At 43.8% G+C, this 25457-nt stretch overlaps 1 protein-coding gene across 1 annotated transcript in view; it reads left to right on the plus strand.

Moving 5' to 3' along the window:
* Tmem178b (transmembrane protein 178B) overlaps window positions 1–25457 on the plus strand; it is a 376213-nt gene that overhangs the window by 194057 nt on the left and 156699 nt on the right.

The raw sequence follows: 25457 nt of genomic DNA on the forward strand, positions 1-25457 counted from the left end.
TTCTAAGGTAAGGTGGGTGTGCCCTCATCAGGTGCAGAACACTTAGCTATGAACAGCCAAGCAAACACGGGCTCCTTGTAATCAAACTTGATAGTAGAACTCTTCTTACTTGGATAATCTTGCATCTAACAAATATTATCGTGTGCATGCATGGTATATCTCTCGGGGGAGGGTGCGTGTGCCACATCGTGTGTGTGGAGGTCAGAGGACAGTTATGGAGTTGGGCCTCTCTTTGCACCTTGACATGAGTTTTGGGGATCAAACCTCAGCTTTCTCAAAGTGCTTCTAAGCCCCACCCCACTCTCCCAGCCATCTTACTGGCCTGTAGTTTTGCTGTTTATTATCACTGGATAGGGGAACTATTTGGGTCCTTCTTCCTTCAGAGATAATATGGTGAGAAGTGTCTTTCCCTTTTGTGGACTCTCATGATTCAAACGAGTTGCCCTCTTGGGAGCCCCCTTAGAGGATGAGAGATGCCACACTTGTACACTGGCTTTGCTCTGTGGTGGCAGGCCTTCCACATGAGTGGAGAAAAACATCCAAATCCTAAGGCTGAGCATAGCATGTGGGTAACAGAGGGGGTTAAGGAGACCTTGTGCCTTTGTTGGGGCAAGATCCCGTTCCTCGAATAGAGCAAAGGAAATTCAAGTTAATATTTGGTTTAGAAAGGTGTACAAAACCAAAGAAAGAAAGCTCCCAGGGCAGGCTCAGAGGAGCAGAGGATATGCAGCTTGAAGCTTCTGACCTGTAGGTGCCTTCCTTTATTTGTTTCTCTCTGCCTCTTCAGGCATTAACTGTTTCTTTGCTTCTGTGGTCCTCTCCCTCCCAAGAGAATAGTGGCATCCTTATTTGTGAGCACATTTAGCTCAGGGGCTGCTGGGTCCCAGATGCTTAAGGGTTATTATGGAAGCACTCAGGAGAGGCTAAAGCAGCAGCTACCTGCAGAGCGGTGGCTGGTGAACAGGGGGGTTTTCCTTAGCAAACAGACTTGGCCTCGCCTTTGGTTTCTGTGGGGGGCCAATTCCTCTGCTCATTCACTTTATCTTGTGTCAAGAGAGGCAATTCACAAAGCGCCAGGCCAAGAGCAGGGAATGAAATTAGAGTGGGTATTTGGCTGCCAAACCAGAGGCAGGCAGGCAGGCAGGCAGGCAGGCAGGCAGGCAGGCGGAAGAGCAGAGAGGGAATAGAAGCTCAGGGAAGAGGCTGACCTTTGCTCCATATTTCCAGCAATCTGAAGATGGTCCAGCCACAGCCTGTTACCATTAACCTCCAGATGCTAATGGTGGCTGGTTTGCATTCCTGTTAACCTTTGCTGGCTTGGTGTCTGCCGATGACAGAAGCACAGACACGTCTTTTCTAGTTGATTTTGTTTTTTTAAATTAAATGCAGTGAACCCCTAACATTTGCATTGCAGCCAAAGGTGAGTGAATACTTTTGACTAGCCTTCAGGGATAAGGGGCTTGGGAGAGAGGATTAATGGGTTGATTTAACATTTACCAGGCACCGCACTGCTAGGCTGGCAATGAATAGCCTGGTTTTCCTGTGTGTGTGTGTGTGTGTGTGTGTGTGTGTGTAACTGGAGGTTGACTTTGGGTGTCTTCTGTCACTCATCTCCTTATTTGTTTGAGAGAAAGTCTTGCTGACCCTAGCACTCACCAGTTGGACTGGTTGGCCAGTGAGCATCCTCCTGTCTCACCTCCTAACACTGGGACTTGAGGCACACCTAGATTTTCATGTGTGGGTGCTGGGGATTCAAACTCAGATCCTCGTGCTCGTGCATCAAGCTTTTTATTTATCAAGGCATCTCCTTGGGCTCCTGGTTATCCCTTCAAAACCATTTTAATAGGACTTCTGGAAGATTCCTGAACAGTTGGAGAGAGTAGGATCAGAACATGGGCATATTAATATGGGGAAGACTTCACTAGGAGTTTATTTTTAAGCTTGAATTCATGTGCATCAGTCCCCCCACCCCCATAGTTCTTATCTCACAATCTGGTGTATATGGTGACCAGCATCGGGGTTGGGATGATACTTTTCTAGAATGTATTAGAAGGGAAGTGTCTGGGGAAGCAGTCGAGACAGTAAAAAGAGAACCAGATGTTCATAGGCACTTGGCCACCCTCCACTTGCAGGTGTACAATCCACATACTGCTCTCAGGTTTCATTTACTTATTTATCCTTAAGAAAGTCATTGGGGCCTGAGGGAAGCTGAAGAGACTTCATTCTTCAAGAAGATACCGACCTGTTCCGATCTCGTCCCAGCTTACCTGACTCACACCTGTATTGCAGGAACACGTGGGCTTTAGCTGTAGGACATGGAGGTAGAGGGCTGCCACCGAGAGAGGGGCTTCTTCACTGTCTCTTTCAGGTTCAAGAGCAAGCCAGTTTCTCCTGCTTGTGGTATGGCCTTTTGCTTTCCAGTGTTACTAGTAGGTTCCCAGAATGACACTGCTTGTTTTCAAGGTCTCTCTGGTGGTGAGGATGAAACACCATCTTCCAGACCCAGTCCATTCCCTCAGGCATCTTTAGCTTTTCTTGGGGTTCCTTTGCCATGCTTGACTCCTTCCTTCCTAGTGTCCTCAAGGTTTCTTCCTTCCTTCGTTATTCTGACCAGGGTAGGAAAATACCACCTGATCATTTCGAATCTCTGCAGAATTTCCACCAACAACAGTTTTTGTTTCTTTGTTGTTTGTTGTTGTTTCGTGTGTGTGTGTGTGTGTGTGTGTGTGTGTGTGTGTGTGTGTGTATGAATCTGGAACTCTGGTACCAGTTCTATGAAGTCTACATGGAGGTTTCCTTGATTTTTTACATTCATCATTAAATGCTGGGCATAGTTTACATAAAAACCACAGTTTGTGCTTCCTAGTGGAACCATTAGGAGGAGGTGAAAAGCTGGGCCACTCTCTTTGGAATGCACTTGCTTTTCTTGGCCAGTACCCCATGACCTGTTCTTCTGATTCTGGCATTGTCTGCTGCAGCTGCCAAACATATAAACCAGATGGAAAAACAGGTGGCCTAATGGGTTCTCTCTAGCCACCCTTAGAGTGCAGCCTAGGGTGATGATAAATATATTCTTGGCCAAATGCTGGTAGTCCTCAGGCAGAATGACAGTTCTTATTACATGGCTCTTAGTGTTGGAGAAATGGGTGAGGGAGAAGAGGCCATGCAGCTGGTCCACCAGAATGACAACAGAGATGTTGCGATGGACCACAGGCTCTGATGAAGTAGTGGGGAAGCAAGATAACCCTTGTTCCTCCTTCCCTTGGGCTTGAACACCTTCATATACATCTTCTTCCACCACGGTGTCTCTGGGATGGACAGCTTATTCCAGAGACAATGATCAGCATGATTCCTGATGCTAAGTAGCATCCCGGAAATGGTGGGGAGAAGCTCTGATCTCTAATATGGACCAAGGTTACTGCCTTGTATGGTACCGCACAGAGGCCTGGCCTCCCCGGTCTGTCTATCCCACATACCCACTGCCTTGACTCCTTACCAGACTCTTCTCAATTTCTCTTTCTCTATCCATCTCTATATACTCTTCTGTAACTCTTATTTCCAAACCACATTTTCATTAGATAACATTATTCTGTATCTATAAGATGCTGTGGCCAGCCCAGTCTGCTTCTCCTGTTTTTTCATTGGCTTCCATTTTGCTTTCCAAGGCTGTGTGGAACCTGTTCCAACTGGGAAGATGCACGCACTATGCTCATGAACATGTCACTCTGTTCATGAGATGCTTTGCTTTAGAATCTTCAGAGAGTCCTGAGGTACTGGCTCTGAAATCTGGGCACCTTTGAGAGAATGCTCTCTAGCCCAGGAAGTAAGTTTATACCTGAAAGATCTGGCAGTATTTGGAGGAAATTGAGATTTAATTAGTTTTTCCTTTTATGCCACTGTCAATATGCTTCTGTTACATTTATGGGATTGTGTGGGTATCCTCTGGTGACTAATTACATGAAATTTCTCTTTTGTTGTAAAGCTCTAATAAATACACATAGTATATAAAGTTGATACTAGCTGTGCTTCCAAAAGCGAGATTCTTAATTTGAACAGGAACTTTTTTTTTTCTTTTTATGAACATGATGTTTTTGTGTATTTAAGGTTTAATACTAGATAGGTAATATTTGTCAAAAATATTTTTTCTTCCAAGAGATGAGTAATGAAAACACTTTTTTTTTTTTGAGGGAGAGGGATTGTGTCCAGAGAAGTTGCGTTGAAAAACAATGATGAAGTTAAATGAGAAGTTATGTTTGAATTGCTCCCATCGTGCCTAGAATTTCAACCTTCAGTTAAGTATGTTTACTTAGCCCATTGCTATGTAGGTGTGTGTAAAGGGTAGGAGCTACTCCAGTCTACATGTGCAAAGTATTAGCCTTTTCTCCTATGGTATGGAGGACCCTAATACATTACTGGGCGTCTTCCAAATCTGTCATCAAGACTGCTTGGGAGCAGCAACACAGAAAGAGAATTCAGAAGCATACTTTGGAGACGTGTTCAATGAGAAACAGACCCAATGAGAAATGGATGCTGACTGGAAAAACGCCCTGTTTAGCACTGAACAGTAGAAGTTTGGCAAGAGGGAAAGAAGAGTTAGGGCTCATGTTTAATAGGCATAGAGTATCAGACACAAAGTTCTGGACAGATGATGCTGATGCTTTCATGGCAAAGAGGGTACTTGATATCACTGACCTGTGTGCTGCAAAATGGCTACAGGTTTCGGGTATCCAAGTACAACGAAGATGGCTTCATGGGATCTAGTCATTAGTTTAACAGGGCGAAATCTCAAAATGGCGGCACTTTCTCAGAACAAGTAGATCCCAGCAGATTTGTCCATTTTATAGTCTACCTTTGGTTCTTGCCTGCCTTCTGCTTTGCCTCTAGGGGTGAATAGAGTCCTCACATGTCCCCACTGAGGTTCTGCCCCAGTGTGGGGGACCAAGCTACCACAGATAAACCCTCTGAAACCACAACAAATCTTTCTCAAATTGTTCATGCCAGGCATTTTGGTCACATTGTACAAAAATAACCGATACATCATGTGTACAAAGAATTATCATCCAGCCTTAAATAGATGAAAGTTCTATATTTCCCAATGTGAGTTATCGAACTTTGATGATGCAGCGCTAAGTGAAATAAACTAGCCTTGAAAGGGAAAATAGTGCAAGATTCCTTGTAAGGGACATTCCTAGAGGAGGCCAATTCGTGGAGAGAGAAAAGAGAATGATGGTTGGGGAAGGGAGAATGGAGAGTTATTCTCTAATATGTACAGTTTTCTCCATCATGAGAGTTTGCTTAATGCCACTGAACTGTACACTTAAAGACGGTTAAGTTGGTAGACTCCATTGTCACACGTGCTTCACAATAGAGAAAACACCCTGGTGGCCTGCAAGGAACCAACCAAGCCTGCATCCTGTCCCAGCCCAGTGCTCTTCTGGTTAGTGCTAAATGTGGCATAAGATAGGAGAACCAGGAAAGACTGTCCTGACAGATGCTCATCATTATGGCAAGCCAGGAGCAAAAGACAGCCTGATAGAGACTTGACTTCTGGGCAAAGAAGACGCAAACACAAATGCCAGCTTGGAAAAGGGATTAATGATTTAAATGGTCTGAGAGAAAGAAAATGCTATTAGTGTTAGCTTGGCTTACTGAGAAGGCTCCATTAATTCACATATAGGAGTTCCAGGGGGAGAGATGCTGTCCTAATTATGTCTTGGGTAATTTGGTCATTTAAATGGCTAGCCAATTTGCAACCAGGCTCTTCCTAGAGGTATTACAGCTTTATGCAGAACCATTCCCTCTTGCCAGGAGTCAGGCTGCTCTTCGGACGTGCACATCGTTGTGGGGGGACGTTAGCTTGCCTTTGCCAATTGCTATACCTCCTACTCTTCAATCATGTGACCTTGTAGCTCCTCTGTCGGATTGGAAATGTGTCTAGCTTGAGCAATTACCTGTGTTAGCAGGACTGTGTAGCCTCTAGAAGGTACAAGGCCAAGTAGCATGTTTGAAGTGTCTTCCATGAACAGTAGTGATGAATAAAGAACAAACAGTTATTCTTCAATATAAGATCTCACCCTTGTGAGGTACTCCTGTGGGAAGTTGGCTCACACAGTCTCCTGCTTCCTAGGTAGAACCTGGACCCCTACCCCAGAGAGTGCTTTCCATATTCCAGTAGCTCTGGCGTTATTACATTTTACTGTGCAGGGAGGGGAACCCATCAGCTCATAGATAAAACCTAAGCTGCCCTTGCTTTTACTTCCTTTAGGTCATCTGAGATGCGCCATTAGCCTGGACAGAGATCTTCAGAATCAATGACTCTGGCTCTTTATGTGTTTCTAGTTCTCATTGCCTAATGGGAGTAAAGCCACCAAGGAAGTCTTAAGATTTAAGAAAATATAATGTATTTCCTAAAGCAAGGAGAGAAAAAAAAGTAAAAAAAAAATTATTGACAGGTTCTCCTCCAATATTAATAATAGACTAAAGCTACACTTTTTTTTTATGTCGCAGGCCCCGTGCTTAGCCCACAGAACACATTCCTTCATTTAATCTTTGCAGTAACCCCATGAGTGTGGGAGTACAGCTCTTATTTCCACTTGGCAAATGAGAGAAATGAAAGGTTTGTTGATGCTTTTCAGATTACACAACCAGTAAATCACGGATGCAAGATTCTAGTATTGTCTTTGCATGCAAATTTCCATACTTTCGCCACTGCACAGCGCCTTGGGGACTGCAGCTTATTATAAATGCTAAATACATAGGACTGAAGGCCTTCAGTCCAAAGTAGCAGAAAGCCAGATTATGTCGTTGTTATAATCGGCTGCAAGCTTCTTTTCTTCGTCTCCCCACCCAGGTGATCTTATACACTGTCATGTATTGGAGATTAAAGATGGGAGGAGAGGGGAATGGCAGGAATGGATGATTGGCAGGAATGGATGATTGGCAGGAATGGATGATTGGCAGGAATGGATGATTGGCAGGAATAGATGATTGGCAGGGAGAGGTGAGCAGAGTCACTCCAGGCAGGATGGCAGCACTCTTCTTTTGAGGAACCTGGCCCAGGCCCTTTAGAAACAAGAAGAGTGGATTTACTTCACTGACTCTACCTACTGCCTAAACCTCTGTCCTCCTCCTCTCTACAAGGCGCTGGACACATTCCTAGGTTTGAGCACCGCTCTGTGGCTTTTATGTACATGAAGTCAACCTTCAGAACCACTCAGTGGGTGGGCAGGCACTGTTCTTTTATGTGGGGCAATAAAAGAATCCTGGTTTCTGGTTGAGTAGGTTTGAACCCTGGAGACCCTGAAAGGGATGGTAGGAGCTTTGCCTGACTCCTAGGAAGCCAGGCTGGAGGCCCACAGCCCTCCATTGAATTGAGATAATCAGTCATATAAGGGCAATGCCTCAAGCCCCTTCTCAGGTAAAGGGCATGACCACGGGTCACCAGAGGTCCAAGACAGATCTCCATTATAAGGTGTCTAAAGGCCTGGTGGCTTAGCCAATGAAGCTTTCCTTCCTAGACACTCCTCTTTGTAAAAGGTATTTAATCCACTCTGAGAAGTGGGGTGTGGTTTTACTCATCCACTTTCCACCATGACAATAAATGCCTTGAAACTATGGACTGCCTCTTTTCATGGGGTCTGCCTGTGGGGAGCTGTAGAGAAGCCCTTCACCTACAGAGCTGCCTCTTAATCTCACACAGAAAGCCTCCCTGTGCTCCCAGTGGTGTCCACCACCAAGCCTGCAGCCTGCCGCAGACCAGCCAAAGACTCTTCCCCAAGGGACCAACCAGAGCTCCTCCTTTTTCCCCCACCCCCTGCCTGGGCTAAATACAGCCCCTCAAGTCCCCACTTCGTTCTCAGCTCTTTTGAGGCTTCCCAGTGGTGCCTGGATATCCAAGAGCCTAAGAACCTATGACCTGGCCTCCTTAAAGGCCTGGTGATCCCCAAGCCAGCTCAGGCTGTGTCCTGTACTCAGGCCAAACTTCCCCACCCCCAGAGTGATGTCCTGTGGCTTCCCATAGCCTGACACCTGCTGGTGGTCAAACTTCCCGAGTTCTGCCTTCTGGAGAGGCACTAACCTACACTTTTATAAATTTATTTCCTATTGGTGCTTGCCATGGCCTATGCTTCCTTCTTAAGGGCCTGTTCTCCTGTGTTTGCTCCCACCCAGACAGTTCTTATACTGTCCTTTTCCATGTCTACATCTTACTGTTAGAGTTTTTGTAGGCTCTGTTCATCTACTGTCTCCTGTGATACCCCTGTTAGGTGGATTCCCTTCACTTTTGCATCTCCCTTGTTGTATTCTTCATGTTCTGCCAGATGTTATAAGCATGTATGCCCTTGGGCTATTTGGACTAGTTTCTTAAGAATCTCCAGGGCACTGTACTAATTACCTTTTGTCATTGCGACAAAATGCCATGACCAAAAGCAATGTATAGAGGAGTTTATTTTGGCTTACAGTTCCAGGGGGTTACAGTCCATAATGGCAGGGGCAGTACAGTGGTAGATGGAGTAGGAACCACAGAGAATCCATCTCAACCAAATCTAGAAAGCAGGGCCAAGCAGTAGTGCAAGTTTCACTTCTGGTGTCGCTCTTCCTCCAGCAAGGCTGTTCCTTCTCAAGGTTCCTTAACTTCCCCAAATAGCACCACCAACTGTGGACCACTCGCTCAAATACCTGGACCCATGGGGAACATTTCTTATTCTAATCACTATGTCCTTTGGATCTGTGACTCCAGCAGCATCTCACAAAGTACTTTACAAATATCGGGTGCTAACTATGATTGGCCAATTACACTGAAGTTAATAGGTTTGCATTCGTATTCCAGGATTGCTGGCTCTGCTTGATGTCACTCATGTTGCCTGGTCCCTTCTAGCTGAAAGCCTAGATAAACCAAACCAAATCAGGAAGAATGAAGATGCCAAGCTGCGATGGAGACAAAGCTCTTTTTAACGTGCTCATCAGTATTCAGTGATTTTTCTGTGCTCTTTAATAGATGCACGCGGGAGGGGCCTTGGTGGAGGATGCCCTTTGTCTGGATGGAAGGAGAGGATGGATGTGTTTTTGTGGCTGTGTTAATAACACACATGGGACTTGAAGGGGGCAAATCCATGCAATGAGCAGCAGGAAGGAAATTCTGTATCTCAGAAAAGAATCCTCAGTGTAAGTACATCTTTCTTGTACAGTGTTTACCTAGTTTTGAAAAATTATGTATTTATTAGGAGAATTCATTGTTGCAAGTGAACAATGGCCCAGCATCCCTTCCAGACAAGAAAGGAAATTAGAGGCAGCAGTATATGGGCACCTGTGACTCCCGGAGCCCACCTTTGGTTGTGTTTCTGATCTCTCTGGTCACCTTAGTTCAGTCTGTTCTCACCCTTCTCTCCCTCCCCGCCCCCTCTCTGTTAGACTCTACTGGCTTTGTGTAATCTCTCTTTTACAACATCCATAGTGACTTCATCATATCTGAGCCATATTAGTTGGCTTCAAACCATGAGTTAGACTCTGAGAACTGTAGTGACAGCGGCTTCTGTCCACCCTGGTGTCACTCCATCTTCCCCAGACTTCTGCCCAACACATGGTCTGTCCTATACAGCTGATCCTACCATTATAGTCTCCTGTTGTTATTTATCACAGGTTGGGAGTTGATCTTGTTTCCCAGATGGGCTGGGATTTCCTCAGGGGCAATGGCCCCCACTACATTTTATTTTCTGACACAGAGTCCTTTGGACCATGTTGAACAAATATAAAAGACTTTTTCTTCCTTTTAGATATTGATTGATTGGCTAAGTAGTGAAGAGTAGGGAATGTAGCTATTTTTATAACTTTGTTCTGAACAATAATGTTTGGATTATAGGCCGCTTTGTCCTGATTACCAAAATCACAATTTTCCGCATTTTTTAAGAGAGTAATATTTTTAGGATTCTTTTTTGGAAAGGAATGTTAAAAAGGAAACCTAAAGTGAATTAATTCAGTAAGCACATTACTTGCATTCCATGCAGTTCCTAGGAGGCCATCTTGTTAAATGTGCTAGTGGTCCTGGTATCGCTGGTTCCTACTGGGTCATTATAGGTCATTTCTTCAGTAGGGTTTCTCTTTTACAACCCCAGCCCCCAGCCCAACAGGAGGCTCTCAATATGCTCATCCTGTCATAGCTCTTTTTTTTTTTTTTCGGAGGGGGCAAATTCGAAGCAAGCTTTGTTAAATATTAAATACTACCCAAGAGACAGACTTTTGTCAGAACCACTCCATGGAATTCCCCAGCTGAATGGCCGTTGTCACAGCTCTTAAATGACAGAACCACACTTTTCCAAGGCAGTGATGGGTCATACATAACATCTTAAACTACTTGGTGTGCTTGGCCAGGGTATAGGGTATCTCAATATTCTTCACACGGCTTCTCAGGAGATCCTAGGTTTGCCTCTGGAAAGCGGGATAAATTGGAAACAAGGAGCAGGGTACATATTTGCTCCATCATCCACAAAGCCACCCATGATGGGGGGACCTGTCAACTGGATGGAATTTGGAATCACCACAGAAACAAATCTCTGAACCTGACTGTGAGGGAGTTTCTAGATTAGGTCTACCTCTGTGGGAAGACTCATGCATGTGGCCCTCTGACAATGGGATTCCAGAACAAATAGGAAGATGAAGACCTCTATGCAGAAATTTCTCCGATTCTACTTCCTGACTGGAGACACAGTGTGATTAGCTCACAGTTACACACCTGTAACTGTGCCTCTGCTGCTGTGGTAGACCACACCCTAAAGCTATGTGTAACAAATAGTCCTCCCTCCTCACATTGCTTTTGTCAGGGCATTTCACCCAGCAAGGGGAGAAGTCATGGGTTGCCCCATTTTCGGGACATGGCGGTGCTGGTGAAGATAACTCTGTATTTTAGGCAGTGGCCTAAGGCCTGTGTCTGGATTACTCACTCACACACATCCAATGGAAGCAAATAGGTCTTAAAGTTCGGCTATACTGATGGAGAACTACCTCAAACAGATAATCACTGAATATTTGTTGAAATGAATATATAAATAAATAAATGCAGCTTTGGAGGTATTGTTTACTATGGAGAATGTAAGTTTGTCAGAAGATGATTATATAAAAGCTTGTTTTATGGTATCTGATGCTTGGTGATAGTCTAAAGACTCTTAGGTTATAGGGTTTTATTATTTCTCCCAAATTAAGTATAAAACAAAAGTTCAGGGCAAAACTAAGACTTGAATTCAGATTCTTCAATTGTGAAGTCAGTCTTTATCCACCTTTCTCTTATTGACTAGCACTCCAGTTGAAAGCAGGGATTCAGGCTTCTAGACGACACTGTCACATGAGATAAATGCAGTTTCCCAGGTGTGGCAAGAGGAAGTTGGGGACTGCTGGAAGTGTGTTGACAATTTTCCATCTAGACTTTCCCAATTTGCTTTTTAAGTGAGTAGAACCAGAACCATCCTTACCGACCTCCATATCTTACATGGAGCCCCAATAAAGGCTAAGGAATAGGGAGGAAGCTGCTCTGACTGAGGGTGGGGCTTGAACTTTGAACCCCACTCCAGTCATTCTTTCCATCACCTATAGCTGCTCCCTTCCAATTAACTCCCAAGCCACACCTCCACCCTATCCTCCCTATTTCAAAGCGACAAAGAGGCTATGTGCCTCCTTTAAAACTGATTAGCTCTGTCCTATCTGTGCCCCTCAACAGAACATTCCAGACCAAGTGAAAAGTGAGAGAAAAGGAACATGGTGCTGAAAATGGGTGTGAACATCTTAGAGGCAAAGTAGCCGAAGCTTCAGCCTGAGGGAGGAGAGGCTGCCTGGTGACAGAGAAGGCAAAGGACTGCCACTCACACATGACATTCTGGAATGTTATCACAATACTATATGCACATTATTAACCAGAAAAAATAAAAAAGATTAAAAAAAATCATTCATCATCACACAAGCAATGCATATGCTCTCAAAGCCCAGTGTGAGCATATCTTTCCATTGTTTTTCCTGTGCACAGTGCAGACATGCCTAAGTGAACTTAGGTTGTTTTATGTATTTTCTCATTTTATATCTTTTCCTTGACTCTTTGTACTCACTGATCTCCCTTACTACAAGAGCAGTAATACTGGAGAATACAGTTTTGAAGCAGACTAGTACTAAGAAGAAAATAAAAATTACTGACAAACTCAGTACTCAGAAATATCCTTGATGATTTATAAAAATTATATTATCATCTACTTATTGTCCTGTGGATTTCCTGTCTCTATCCAATCACTTCTTACAGATTTTTTGTTGACTTATAAGTGTTCTTTTTATACTAAAATCATGTATATTCCCTCTTTTTGCATCTACTTGAAAATATCAAATACCTAGTTTAGAACCTATAGTTTAATCATTGTACTGTGTATTTCAGTTACCCACAAGTTTATACTATTACAAAGAGTAATACTCAGAGTGTACTTACACATAGATTTTTATCTGTACCACTTCTTTGGAATCAATTCATAGAAATGAGATTTATTGACTCACTTGTGCCAGGAGCCGATATGAGTAGATAAGGCTGTAAATTGCAAACATAACAATATTGTCTTTAAAATATGTTTAATTTAATAAGTCATATATACTCTGGTACTGTATATGTGCTCATGTGTGTGCATTGTATGCACATGGAGGCCAGATGTTGGTATTGGGAATCCTCCTCAGTTCTCCTCCACCTTAGTTTTTGGTTTGTTTGTTTGTCTTTGTTTTCTGACATAGTCCCTAACTAAACCTGAGCTCCTCAATTATGCCGTGTTAGCTGCCCAGTGAGCTCCAGGTTTCTACCTGTCTTTACCCTGTCCGGTCTGCTGTTACTGACACATGCTAACAGAAGTGTATGTATTTTCATGCTTGACTTTTACACGGGTACTGGGGATCTGAACTCCTAGATCAACAGAGCTGTACTCCAGCCTTTTGGACTCTTATTTTACTTTTCAGTTTTTCTGATAACTGGTGGCTGACATTTATTTTTCATATTTTAAATTACAATTTTATATGAGTGCTTTGTCTATTGGCTGTTATGGGTTCTTTGTGGATTTCTCAAATTATTTGATGGTTGGCATTTTTATTGATTTATTAAAATCTTAAAGTATAAATTCAGGATATTAACAATGTAATATTTGGTATAAATTATTTCTGACCTTATACCACGAACGTTAAATTTACATTTAACTTTATTTACTGTTTTAGACTTTGGGGTTATATGTGGCTCACCAGACCCAGTATTGCCTCTTAATCATTTTTTTTTCTGGTTTGATTTTGTTTAGTTGGCTTATGGCCCATTGGTATTCTCTCGTGTCATCTGATTGAGGCAATGCTGTTTGAAACCAGGTTAAAACTGTTATCAGACAGAATCTTGAACTGGAAGAGATGCTGAGTAGACAAGGGAGTTAGAGTGAGTGCATAGTTCTCACGTGGATGGAACAGCACTTGGGATATTTGGACATTCAGAATCGTGGCGGGAGGGGAAAGGCGGAGGAGGGGAGAGACGGAGAGACCCATAGAAAGAGAGTCCCATGTTCTGCTATCTCTCTCTGTAGGTTGGGCCCTGCACCCTCTTTAGGTTAACCTCTAAATTCTCTTCTCCCTGTGAAGTGTTTATTTTTCCATACCTCAGTTATGAGGACTCTTCCCCTGATGCACATTTTAAATCTGAATCTTTCTTCTGGACTTGAAGGGAATAGATCTTTCTGACCTTTGGATATCTCACCGGATAGTCAGCATGATATGAGCTGGACACAGCATCTTCCTAGTGACCCTTGAGTCCAGCTATCTTCTCCTCTGGGCTCCTAATCTTAGTGAGTCTGCTGGCAAACCTCATATAAACTCACAGACGGAAAGGCGAGGTCAGGAGGAAGCTATCCATATACCTCAGAGGATAGATTCCTCCTCAGAGGAACACTTGACAGGAAGGTGCTCTGTGCCTGAGAAAGAGAAAGTGCTAGGGTAATTTCCAAGGAATGTTAAAGACAAAGGAACCATATTCTTGGAACTTGAAAATAAAGTCTTAGGTATTTTAAGGGCCCAGAGATGTCATTTGGGAGAAAATTTCCTGAGAATTTATCCAGGAGTCGGTAAATACCCCCTCCCCCAAGTCCTTTGCCTGCAACCCAGTCTCCAAAGGTCACAGCTTCCAAAGCAGAGTCTAAATTTGCTTCTAGGATTTGCGTTCTTAAGGAGATGCACCTGCAGATCATGTGGGGCAACAACTGGGCGGTGGTCCACAGAGGCTGCCAAAGTGGTTTCTAAAGCAGGTGGATGTCTCTTACAGGCAGTTTCTAATGCAGGTGAATGCCTCTTAATGAGAAACTTCTCAGACATTCCAATTGAGCAGAATTGGCTTTTAATTGCATTTTTTTTATTAACAAAAGATGCAACTGGTTGATCAGAATGGGGCCATTTCTTTTTAGATAAGCACCATAAAGCCTCAAGTTAGTTGTAACTAGGTGGGGCTGGTTAAGGATTTGAAGAAGGCAAATGAAGGAAGTGAGCCTCTCTCCCATCTGGTAATACTAGATTCATTAAAAATAGAAGAAGAGGAAGAGGAGGAGGAGGAGGAGGAGGAGGAGGAGGAGGAGGAGGAATCATCATCATCATCATCATCATCATCATCATCATCATCATCATCATCATCATCAGAGTGACAGCACCTGGCCTCTGTGTGCTTGAGGTTACTGAAGATTTTGCAGTCTCTTCCTTCCTGTGCTATCCATGGTCTTTTTAGCAACCCCCAAGCTCATCAGAGAAGCTGCCTTTCTACAGAAGCTGCCACCCTATAGAGTGACTTTCTCAGTGGTATAAATAAGACATGGAAGCTTCTGTTATAGTTTAAAGCTTAGGCCTTTTGCTGGGGCAGTCTCCAAGCAAGCTCATCTAGGTTAACCCAAGTATCTAACCTATGGCTGGCCATTAACTAGCTCTATACCTTTCTTGTCTCTGGTGTGGTCCAGGGAATCTGCTCTCAGAATCTCCCCTCTCTGCTTCCTTCTCCTGGCCTCACTCCTTGGCCCGGAAGTTCCACTCTCCTCCTTCCTTCCCAAGCTGTTAGCTGTCAGATCTGTATTATAACCAGTCAGTAGCAAGACAAACTCTGATTCCAGATGGCCTTTAGGTGGGAGAACTGATATTTACAAAATAAAAAAAAAAACCCAGTGATGGGTCATAGGAATCACAATACCATAATCCTGCCAGCACCCAGTTCTCTGCTGGTACAGAATTAACAATTAAAAATACAGAGACACACCTTCACAAAATGCGAAGAAAGCTCACCCCAACAGCCTCTTGCCTCACTGGCCCAAACAGTCTTGTTCTCGCTCCTGTGGTCAGAATCATCCTCTTGAATCCTGCCCAGGGTACTTTTCCCTCTCAGCTTCTAATCTGAGTGTCCGCCTTATACATTCTGCCAACTTGTGGAAATGACAGGGAAACATTTTATTTCAAGGGGACTTGATGGAACTTGGAACTCAGGAACACCAATTCTTTTTTTTATCTATTAAAAATGGTTTATTTATTTTAGTTTTATGTTTTGGGGTGTTTTGCCTGTGTATACTTGGTTACCATGTGCCTGCAGTGCAGGCCTGGGGCAGAAGAGGGTGTAAGATCCTTTGAAACTGAAGTTTCAGAGGCATGGGAGGCAACCTGAGGGTACTGGGAATGAACCTAAGTCCTCTGGAAGAGGAGTTGGTGCTTTTAACCACCGAGCCATTTCTCCAGCCCCAAGAGCATTAATTCTTATATAAACACTAGAGAAAGTTTTCCCAGGAGGAATTTGGCTACAGTGCTTTGCCACCTCCTGCTGTCCTCTACGGGTAAAGTTGTTGCTATCAAGTTCGTTCTACAAGGTTGACAGTCACACATGGCAGAGGGAGCCATTCTGGTGTATTCTTATGCTTTGGAAAAAGGGCCTGCATTTGTACTCTTGTGTTATTGATGTGTGCCTTTGTAGGAAGGGAAGTCTTATTTCCGAAAGACAGGAAGATGTACTTGGCTTAAGGCCCCCATGATGAGAGAAAGGCACTGTAAAGTGCAAAAACCACCGATTCAAATCCAGTTCCTGATAGGGAGCAGACAGGAGCCAGATAGAGCATCCCTGAAACTGTGCCTTGGAGATCTGCAGGCAATGAGCTGAAAACAAACAAAGCAACAAACTTGTGCCCGCCTGTGGAGCAGCCACTTCAGCCTCAGCTTCCACCAAACATCGCCGCCACCGCCTGACCTCCTTTTCATTTAGCTGCAACAGCCCTAGCTGCTTTGCCTGAAAACCCCGGAGATTCCTTTTCTCATCTCTCTCCTTCGTGGAACCTTTTGATCTCTGCCAGTTGGAATCAGCAGTGGATGGGGGTGGGGGAGCACCCCATATGGTTCAGCTCTCCGAATGGCGAATTTTAGACCCCTAAACATAGGTGGTTCAAAGGGATGTCTATTTATTTGTTGGCCGTTCCATTGATCGATTGCTTGCTCATTTGTTTGTAAAATATAAGTTTGGCTTTGCAGGAAAGAGTGGACTCTGGCTCGGTTTGCAGGGTGGTTTATTACACTACTACAGGATAGGAAAGTGTTCGTTCCCAAGGGGTAGGAGTGAGATCCTCACTGGCCGAGCTACTCTCTTGTATTCATCGCACTGTCATTGGTCACATAAGCACAACTGTGACTGCTCATGTTCATGGCCACCAAGCTCATTCTCATGCCCATCTCTCCTGTCTTCAGTGGCATCCTGTATTCAGGAATAGAACACTCTGAGGAACCTGTCGGCTCAGGATTTTTTTCTTAAGGACTTTTGTTCATATCATCTGCTCAGCAATGCTTGATGCTTCTTTTGGTCATGTCTTTCCTTCCCTCTCAACAACGACTCTGTCTCTACTCAAGGTTCTCAAGTCTCTTCCATCCCTTCTCCACATTTTTATATCCTCATGCTGCATTCAGTTCTTCACTCTCTCTGAGATGTCCATCAACCAAATGGCCACGCTGTCCATTCCATTCAGGTATTCTCAGCCTGTGTTCCAGTATCATAAAGGTCCAGTAGACTATGGAATTACTGCTTTATGGTTGCATCTGTCCAGGTACACAGCATCAGAGATCCAGTCTACCTAACATTGATCAATCACTTTCTATCCACAGTCTAGTCTCCTTCTAGACGGTCAACCCTGAGCACTAAGGCTCCTTTTCCACTTATTGTATTTTGGGAATGTATCTCATTAGTGGCCCAGGCTTGAATTCTTTTTTTCCTAAATGCCTCTCCCATTTGCTCCCATGTTCCTCACCTCACTCCACCTCTTTACACCTGACATTTTGCTCTAGCCTGTGAGTTGATCTTGTCACCAGGTTTGAATCAACTCCTCAGTTCTGTGCTCAGTTCAGTTCTATCAGATCGATCTTCTGGGAACACCTCATTCCTTCGCCAGACTCTCTGGGCAACTTCTTCCCACTGTCAGCAGTCTGAAGCCTACAAGATCCAGCCTGTCTTTAAAGAATTACAAATCCGGGCTAATGTGAATCTATCCCCCCAGTCAAGGTGACACATGTATTTAACAATGTAAACATGAACTTTTGCTGGCTTCCCTATTCTCCTTTGCCCATATCCAGAATTTAGCTTCATCTTCAAAACCTACAGGATCAGGATCGACAGTCCCCTTAACATTCCTGTAAATATTCAAGTCGTAGGAGCCCAGCATTTTCATCTGAGTACCGATATTCCACCTTTGTATTAAATTACATACTCCTTTGAAGTTGATGTCCCTCACAGTGTTTTCTCCGATTGCTATTTCAGGTTTACATTGGATTTAGAAAGTTTCTCATTTGCATGGGACATAACCATGTGCTTCTCGAAGGGCAGAGCTGCTCATTTTTCTTCTTGGGTCTCCCATTGTCTAGGACAAGACTCAGTATATACGAGCCACCTGGCAACAGTATGCAGAATATTTAAGGTTACCTGGTTTAATCAAGGAAACCTATTTTTAAAATACACATTTTTTTTCTCTACAAATTATTTATTAACCTATTTGACCCTCCCAACTTACCATTTGCATGTAAAAATAAAATTTTACTCATTAAAAGCTGCTGTGTTTATTATCTGTGAACTTGATTGTAGAAGATTGACAGCTGAGACATACTAATATGATCCTTGTTTTTGAGGATGCATTTTCGGCTCTTGTTCTCTGATGAGCCTGGAGAGTAATGCCCACAGCTGAATATTCTTGAGGTCTCTTGTTTGAAACTCAGAAGGACAGCGATGGCAGCGCAGTAGGCAGCAGACACTAGACCTAATTTAAGCACACATTAGACTTACTGACTCTTATGTGAGAGGATACTAGAGAGACTGGCCGGCTGCTGAGGCTGGGCCTGGTTCTCAGCTTGGCAAAACCAGAAACTTGATTTCATGGTTCACTACCTTTTTGTCTGAGGGAGAACCTGGTCTTAACCATAAGCATTCTGTTGTAATAATTTATCAATAATGTGCACATTTTGAGGATGGATAGATTCATATCTACTCCTCATGATAATGCTTGAAAGATATTTAGATCTTGAAAGCCTGATTATCATTCAGAATTGATTGATGATCCAGAGAAAACCAGAGCAGAAGTTTTCAGGGAAGTGTGGTAGTTTTAGTGTGAAATGTCCCCCTCCCACTCTGAAGGCTCGTCTGTATGGATGCTTGCTCCCTAGAGGGTTGTGTTCTCTAGGAAGGAAAAGAAAGCCTTAGGAGATGGAATCTACCTGGAAGAAATGGACCACTGGGGGTGGAACTTGAGGTTGAAGAACCAGACACCACTTCCTATCTGCCCTCTGCTTCCTGACTATGGACATGGTATGACCTTCTATTGCCATCCCTTCCATCACGTGATAACTCATCGCTTCTTACTGTAACTCAACAATAAACTCTTTCTCATTTACATTTCTTTCTCCAGGCATTTGGTCATAGCCAAGAGAAAAGCGACCAATACAGGGTCTATTTCCAGTTCATGGAGCACCTGGAGATGGGCTCTAGTATAGTATATAGTATAGTCTATATAGTATGTGTATATTCTGTGTGTGCATCTCAGCACAATGTACAATACACCTGCCTATACATTCATCCATACATTCGTACATACACATATTACATACATGCATACATACCTACTAACGTACTATGATTTATAAACATTTATTGAGTACCTGTTAACTGCTACTGTTCCGACTCATGACATCCCCAGCCAGGTGTTTGTCTTTTGGATAGTATTGAATAAATCTCAATAAACTAATAATCATGTCTTTTATCCTCCAGCTCCTTACAGATGGCCGTTTCCTTTGCGTCTCAAAAATCATTAAAGTTAATCTGTTTATAAAACCAGCTGATGACATTAATTCTGTTCTATCTTACTTTTGAAAGCATTATTTCTAATTGTCAGTGACATCAGTTCTGTGCCATCGTATTTTGGAGGTAACGATCCAGTTCTGGACAGCACTCTTACTGTATTCCAGCAACAGTAACAGTGTGGGGAAACTGTGGCCAGGCGTGTTGGCCACTATTCCTCCATTTTGTCTTAGATGTTGGTTATTATTCTTTCTTGTAGGTGTGTGAGGGAAGACCTACAAGACTGTCGAGTCTAAATAGTTCCATTTCCCCCTTTAACTTGAGAGAGCTATAGACAATAAGATTGGAGCATCCCTGTTCTGTGTATGTATCAAAAGAGTAAGAAGAGCTGACAGACACTGGTTCTTACTCTTACTTTTTTTGTTTTTGTTTTTGGAGCTGAGGACCGAACCCAGGGCCTTGTGCTTGCTAGGCAAGAGCTCTACCACTGAGCTAAATCCCCAACCCCAGCAACTCTTACTTAAGCTATCTGTGGCCAAGGCAGAAGCTCTCAGCTCCTTGATTCTTGGCAGCCCTGAGATGTGCCACTGTGTTTGGAAATTCCACAATTATCACTGAAGATGCCAGAGTGAGGGACTCTTAATTTGACCTCCTAGGGAGAGTAGGAGTGTGGCTTCTTATGAGAAGGGGGATATAAGAAGAGATGGATGGGTTTCAGGCTGGAGCAGAGAAAGGCCCTAGTTGGGCATAATCCTTCTGTTTCTGCTTTGCTCACCTTAGACAAGGTATGTCAATGACAAGGTCAGAGTGACAGGCCTTTTCTGACTGATGTGGAATCAAGGACACAGACAAGCTGGTTCTTTAGTAAGAGCAACTTAACCTAGGAGGTGAGGTCACCTGAACTGGAAGAAGACTCCTGGTGCCTGGCAAAAACTGGGGAGACTTTGGGTGCCAGGATTACCTTAATTCCTAGAGCTGAGCACCCGGGATGCCTGTTCAAAAGTGATCAATGCCAAAATGAAGAGTTTGCAGGGAGTAAGGAAGATGGGCTGCAATAAGGCAGATACAAAACTGGAAACTCCGGAGGCACAATCCAGTCCACATAGTTATCCCGTTCCAAGATACAATCCAAGTGAGTTAAAACAGAACATTTTACCAGAGTCTGAGGAAGACCAAAATTGGATCTGCCAACAATATAGGATTAGTGATAAAATATCAGATTGCATTGGCAGAAGATGCAGCAACTGAAAAACAGTAGCTCTGGCGGCTGGGTAGAGTTGCCAAAGCTGGATTCTTGTGAACATCTCTAAGGCAAATGTCAGCAGTATTTATCTACACCTAATGGTTATTTATTTCTTATTTTATTAGATTTTTGACTTTCGAGAAGAAAGTGGGTTTAGAGGAGGATGCTTCAGACTTATTTTAATTATCTCTTATTGAACAAGCTTTATTTTAAGATACTGTGTTATGATTGTAAGGTATTCGTGCTGGGGTGAAATTCGATGACCCATCTACATATCCATCATCCATCCATGCACCCATCTAATGCATCTGGTCATCTGACTAATAAGAGTTCTTTGAACCTACAACACGGCAGCCTGTGTGACATGTTTCCTAGACATAGACTCTATGGACATACTGTGATGATGGCTGGTACCCACCTTCTGGCTCATTCTAAGGGTGCGATTGGGAATAGAAAAATCATAATTCGGTGTTGCAACACTAAGAGGCTTGGGTGTGCATATATTTAGCTACACAATTTTCCCATTGTTTAGAACGGGAAAAACCTAACTATGTAGACTCTAAAATTCTAAGTTTTTCTTTACTTGTTATCCATTTGAGTGGATGCAACATTTAATATTCTAAAATCTCACTCAGACTTAGGGCAGATATGACTTTTACGTAATGGAGGAATTACGGATGTGTAAGACATGACATCTTTACTTCAAACTTGTGCTAAGTTGCCTGGGAGTTTGATGGCTAACCCTTCACTCCACTTTAGGAGCCTAGACAGGGGCCTAGAGATTTCCTGTCTGGCTGGTTCACAGTCCATCTTGATCTTACAGTGTCACCTTCTAGAGAGCAACACCACAGTTCCACCACATCTGCCCAGAATAACACTGTTAAATATTGTTAAACAGTTACAATTCGACTTTCAGAGTAGTGGTACATAAATGAGTGTTTTCCATGCTTTCTTAATTCTGCTAAAGACATCTTTTTTTTTTAACCATATGTATCAGAAATGCTTACCATGGATCCAAGCTTGAAGATGAGATACTTCTGCCCTAAGTGAACAATTTTACCAATTTTTAAGCAACCGAGGAAAAAAGTAACTGGGCTGGTTAGAAAGAATTGTCAAATTCTGCAAAATATGATTGATGTAGTTGACTGGCAGAAAAACAGAAGACTTAGGACACAGCACAAAAATCAGAGATTTGGTGATCCTAGTGGACCACTGTATTTAAAACAAGAAGGAAGTTGAAGTGTGGAGAGGTTAAATCATGTGCTCTTGGTACACAGCTAGTAAGTAGTCCAGAAGTCTTGGCAATGAGTCAATGGCTTCTCTCAATCTCTAAGCCTTAGTACCCCAGAATTCAGTGAGACCCTGACTTGCTTCCCTCCTTCCAAAGATGAGGATGCTTTTTAACCCACTTCCTGTCCTAACCCATCTGCATGTGCTCTGTCCTAACCCATCTGCATGTGCTCTGATTGAAAAGGCACCCTATTCAAGGCTGTTGGATGGGCCTTTGTCCCATACTTGCTTCTCTTGTTTCCCTTCCACATCTGGTAGCTAAAGCCGAATGCAGGACCCTGGTGAACTCTTAACTAGCAGAGGTGCTCCAGTGGCCATCAGATTCGCCATCACTAGTGGTGATCCTTTAGTGGTTTAACATCCTGTGAAAGTAGGCATGTGTTCCCAAGATGCTGATAGTTCAAAGCAGCCTGCCCTTTATGGCATGAACATCTCTTCTTATGTATCAGCACTGTGCACACAAGTGCCGACAAGTGACTTTTGGTGGCTGAGCTGTGTGCCCACACACAGTGCTAGTCATTGAGTCCTGGGGAAAGAGACCAGACTCCTAAAGACGCTTAGTCAACAAGGAGAGTACAGGCTCAGGCCCACCATTATTGCTCTTGTACCTGCTACGACTTGAATATGAGTGGAAGAGCTCCACACTGCCCTTACTGCCTGCTGTTTGTCTTGCAGACAGTACAAGGACTCCACAGAGCTCCCACAGGAAGAAGGCAGCCGCTTATACCAGATTCTTGGTCAAATGGCCTTGCATCAGAGCAGTGGCCTTCAGCCCAGGCCTTCTGGTGGAGCCTCTTTTAAAATCAACACTTACAAAGATCCCAGTTCCACAGCTTTAGCCGTGGGTTTCTGGTCTACTTGTTTCATTTTTAAATGAATGTGCTTCCTGGGTGATGCTCATGCCTAGCCAGGGTTGGAGATACCCTAGGAAATGGTGTCTTCCCCGGGCAACTGCAGGAGCCAGGGGCCACAGATGTGAGCAGAGGCACAAGTGCTTCCTCTGATCATAGGACCCCTGTGCTCATCCTCCTCATGACCAGCATGTATCCAGGAACTCCTCATTTGTACACAGTGTTCTGTTTTGTGTTGGGAAACAGCTGGTGGAAATCAATTTCGAAGCTTACAGACTGGCCAGGCATCTGAAATGATGCAGGTTGCAGGGCTAGACTGTTCCCGTTCTGTGTTTCTCTACCTGCGCTGTCACTGAAGCTCAATAAATGTCATCTGTTATTTGTGTTGTTATTAATAATGATAAAAATGACAAACAGCTATGCCAAGGGGCATGATTTCAGTATCAATCAAAGATGCTATGAGAGCACCGTTTGGGAGTCTGGGGTCAAAAAAAACTTCGTTGAGTGCTGGGGAGGTGACTCAGTAGGTAAAGATACTCATTGTCCAAGCCCAAGGACCTGGATTTAATTCATAATGTTTATGTAAAAACCTAGGAATGACTGCCAGCCCGTGTGTTGGGGGTGTGGGAGTATGGAGTGGGTGTAGGGGATACAGGGGCATCGAAGCCAGCCCAACTGAAAATGGTGAGCTTTAGGTTTCCTGACTCATGGGAACAAGATGAAAAGTATTAGCAGAGGACACCTGATGTCTTTCTTCCTTTAGCCTCTCCCTGTGCACATGGTATGTACTCATGTGTGCGCACGCGCACACACACACACACACACACACACACACACACAGAGGGAGGGAGGGGGGAGAGAGGGGGTGGAGGGAAGAAGGGAGGGGGAGAGAGAGAGGGAGAGGGAGAGGGAGAGAGGGAGAGAGAGAGACTATTTTGTGGAGGCAGAAGATTCCAGCAAGCCTAGTTAAGTAGGAACATTAAGGCAGAGACATAATGAGAACAGGGCTCAGAGCGACAGCGTGTAGGAGGTATTTGGCAAACAATTATCTCAATCTGCCTGAATCAGGGCCTACAACTAAGGTAGAGTAGCCTGGTGAGAGATAGAGGCTGAGGACTTGGGGTGTCCCTCACTGGTGAAACCCTTGCTCATGCTATGTGACACTCTTCCTCAGTATGCAAAAGTCAATCAGCCAGTCGCTCAGCCAATCAGTCATCAGTCAGTCGCTCAGTCCTTGAGGGTGGAGTGTGTGTCAAGTGGCAAGGAGATCAGGCTGTGCTGTGTGAAGACATCCCTTGCTTCTACTCTCCATAGAACATTGCCCCGCCCCTCACAGCATCACAGCACTATGCCTTCTGGGCTAAGGGAATTTGAATTAGCAGATTAGTCTTCTGGCTTTTCCCCCTTTTCTGGTGCTGAATTTTAAAATTCTCCCTTGTATTTTGCTGTCTCCTTCCAAGCCCCACCCCTTGCTAAGGGAGGAGGTTAAGTCTTCATTTGGAATTCTGAAGAGCAAGCTGCCAAGTAGCTTCTGGAAGGCTGAACTGCATCGGGTATGAGTGCTGTTTTTTATGGGGTGTTAAGTTCAGTCAGGCTCTCTGTAGGTAGCTAACCACTGGTAAATGTTAAAGAGAAAGCCCTCCAAGAAACGCCGCCATTTAAAAGTCACTTGTGGTAGGCAGTCCAGTGCAGCATGGATAATGAGGCTAGCATCTTTGAAAAGTCCTGCTACCAAGACTGAATGAGCTGCCTTCTCATCTCCGTCCTCACAGCTGCAGACCATTCACAAGATACAACTAGCAACGGGAAGTTCTGTAGGCAACGTAAGAGACGCTTTCATGGAAGAATGCAACATCTCCTACTGAGATAACAATTACACCTACTTTTTCTTTCAACCTTCTTATTTGAATTACGATGATCCTTTCACAAAACCAAGTGGATTATACATTATTTTTAAGGACTGCCTAGTTTTGATTTGTGCAGTTTCATTGATTTAAGTGGTTTACATTTCCCCCAATTACTTCCTGGTAATTAATAGTGGAGTACTGGTCTTTTATTTGCTTGCTTGCTTGTTTCTTTGTTTTACTCGTGTGTGTATAGGCCAGAGGACAGCCTTGTATATTATCTTGGGAAATGTCTTCGAGATAGGAACTCTCAGTTGACCTGAAACTCACCAGTTAGGCTGGCCTACCTGGCCAAGGCAAGAGACCCAGGGGTCCTCCTGCCCTCCCACCCCCACCCCGTTCTGGGATATTGATCTCATACCACCATGTGGGCATGTTTACATGGGTTTGAGGAATCAAAACTAGTCTCCGTATTTGTGGGGCAAGTTCTCTCCTGAGTTGTCTTCCTGCTCCCCATAGCATATTTTTTTAAATGACTGCATTATTTATTATTCAAGTAATTTTTGGTTTATTGACCTTTAAGCGGATTTTGCTTTTCCCAACTGTTTTTTGGTATTTCCTGGCAATTAATAGCTGGAGTACTGGCCACTGTACTCTCAGTGCCATATTCACCAAGTGTTCCTTGGCCGCTGTACACTGGGCTACATGTGATAGCAGTTGTTGGTAATAAGTGATAAAAATCACAAATCCAAATTCTACTATGACAGAAAGCCCACAAGGTGACCATAGAAATACAGAAACCAGCTTTGTTGGCTTTTGGTAAGTAGTGTTAAGTAGGAAAAATGGCAAGGTGAAAAATGAAAAGGGAAGTATGGGGGGGGGTTGGGGGTGGGCAGGAATTCACATTT

This window comes from Rattus norvegicus, chromosome 4 (genome assembly GCF_036323735.1).
Source record: "Rattus norvegicus strain BN/NHsdMcwi chromosome 4, GRCr8, whole genome shotgun sequence".
Taxonomy (NCBI): domain Eukaryota; kingdom Metazoa; phylum Chordata; class Mammalia; order Rodentia; family Muridae; genus Rattus; species Rattus norvegicus.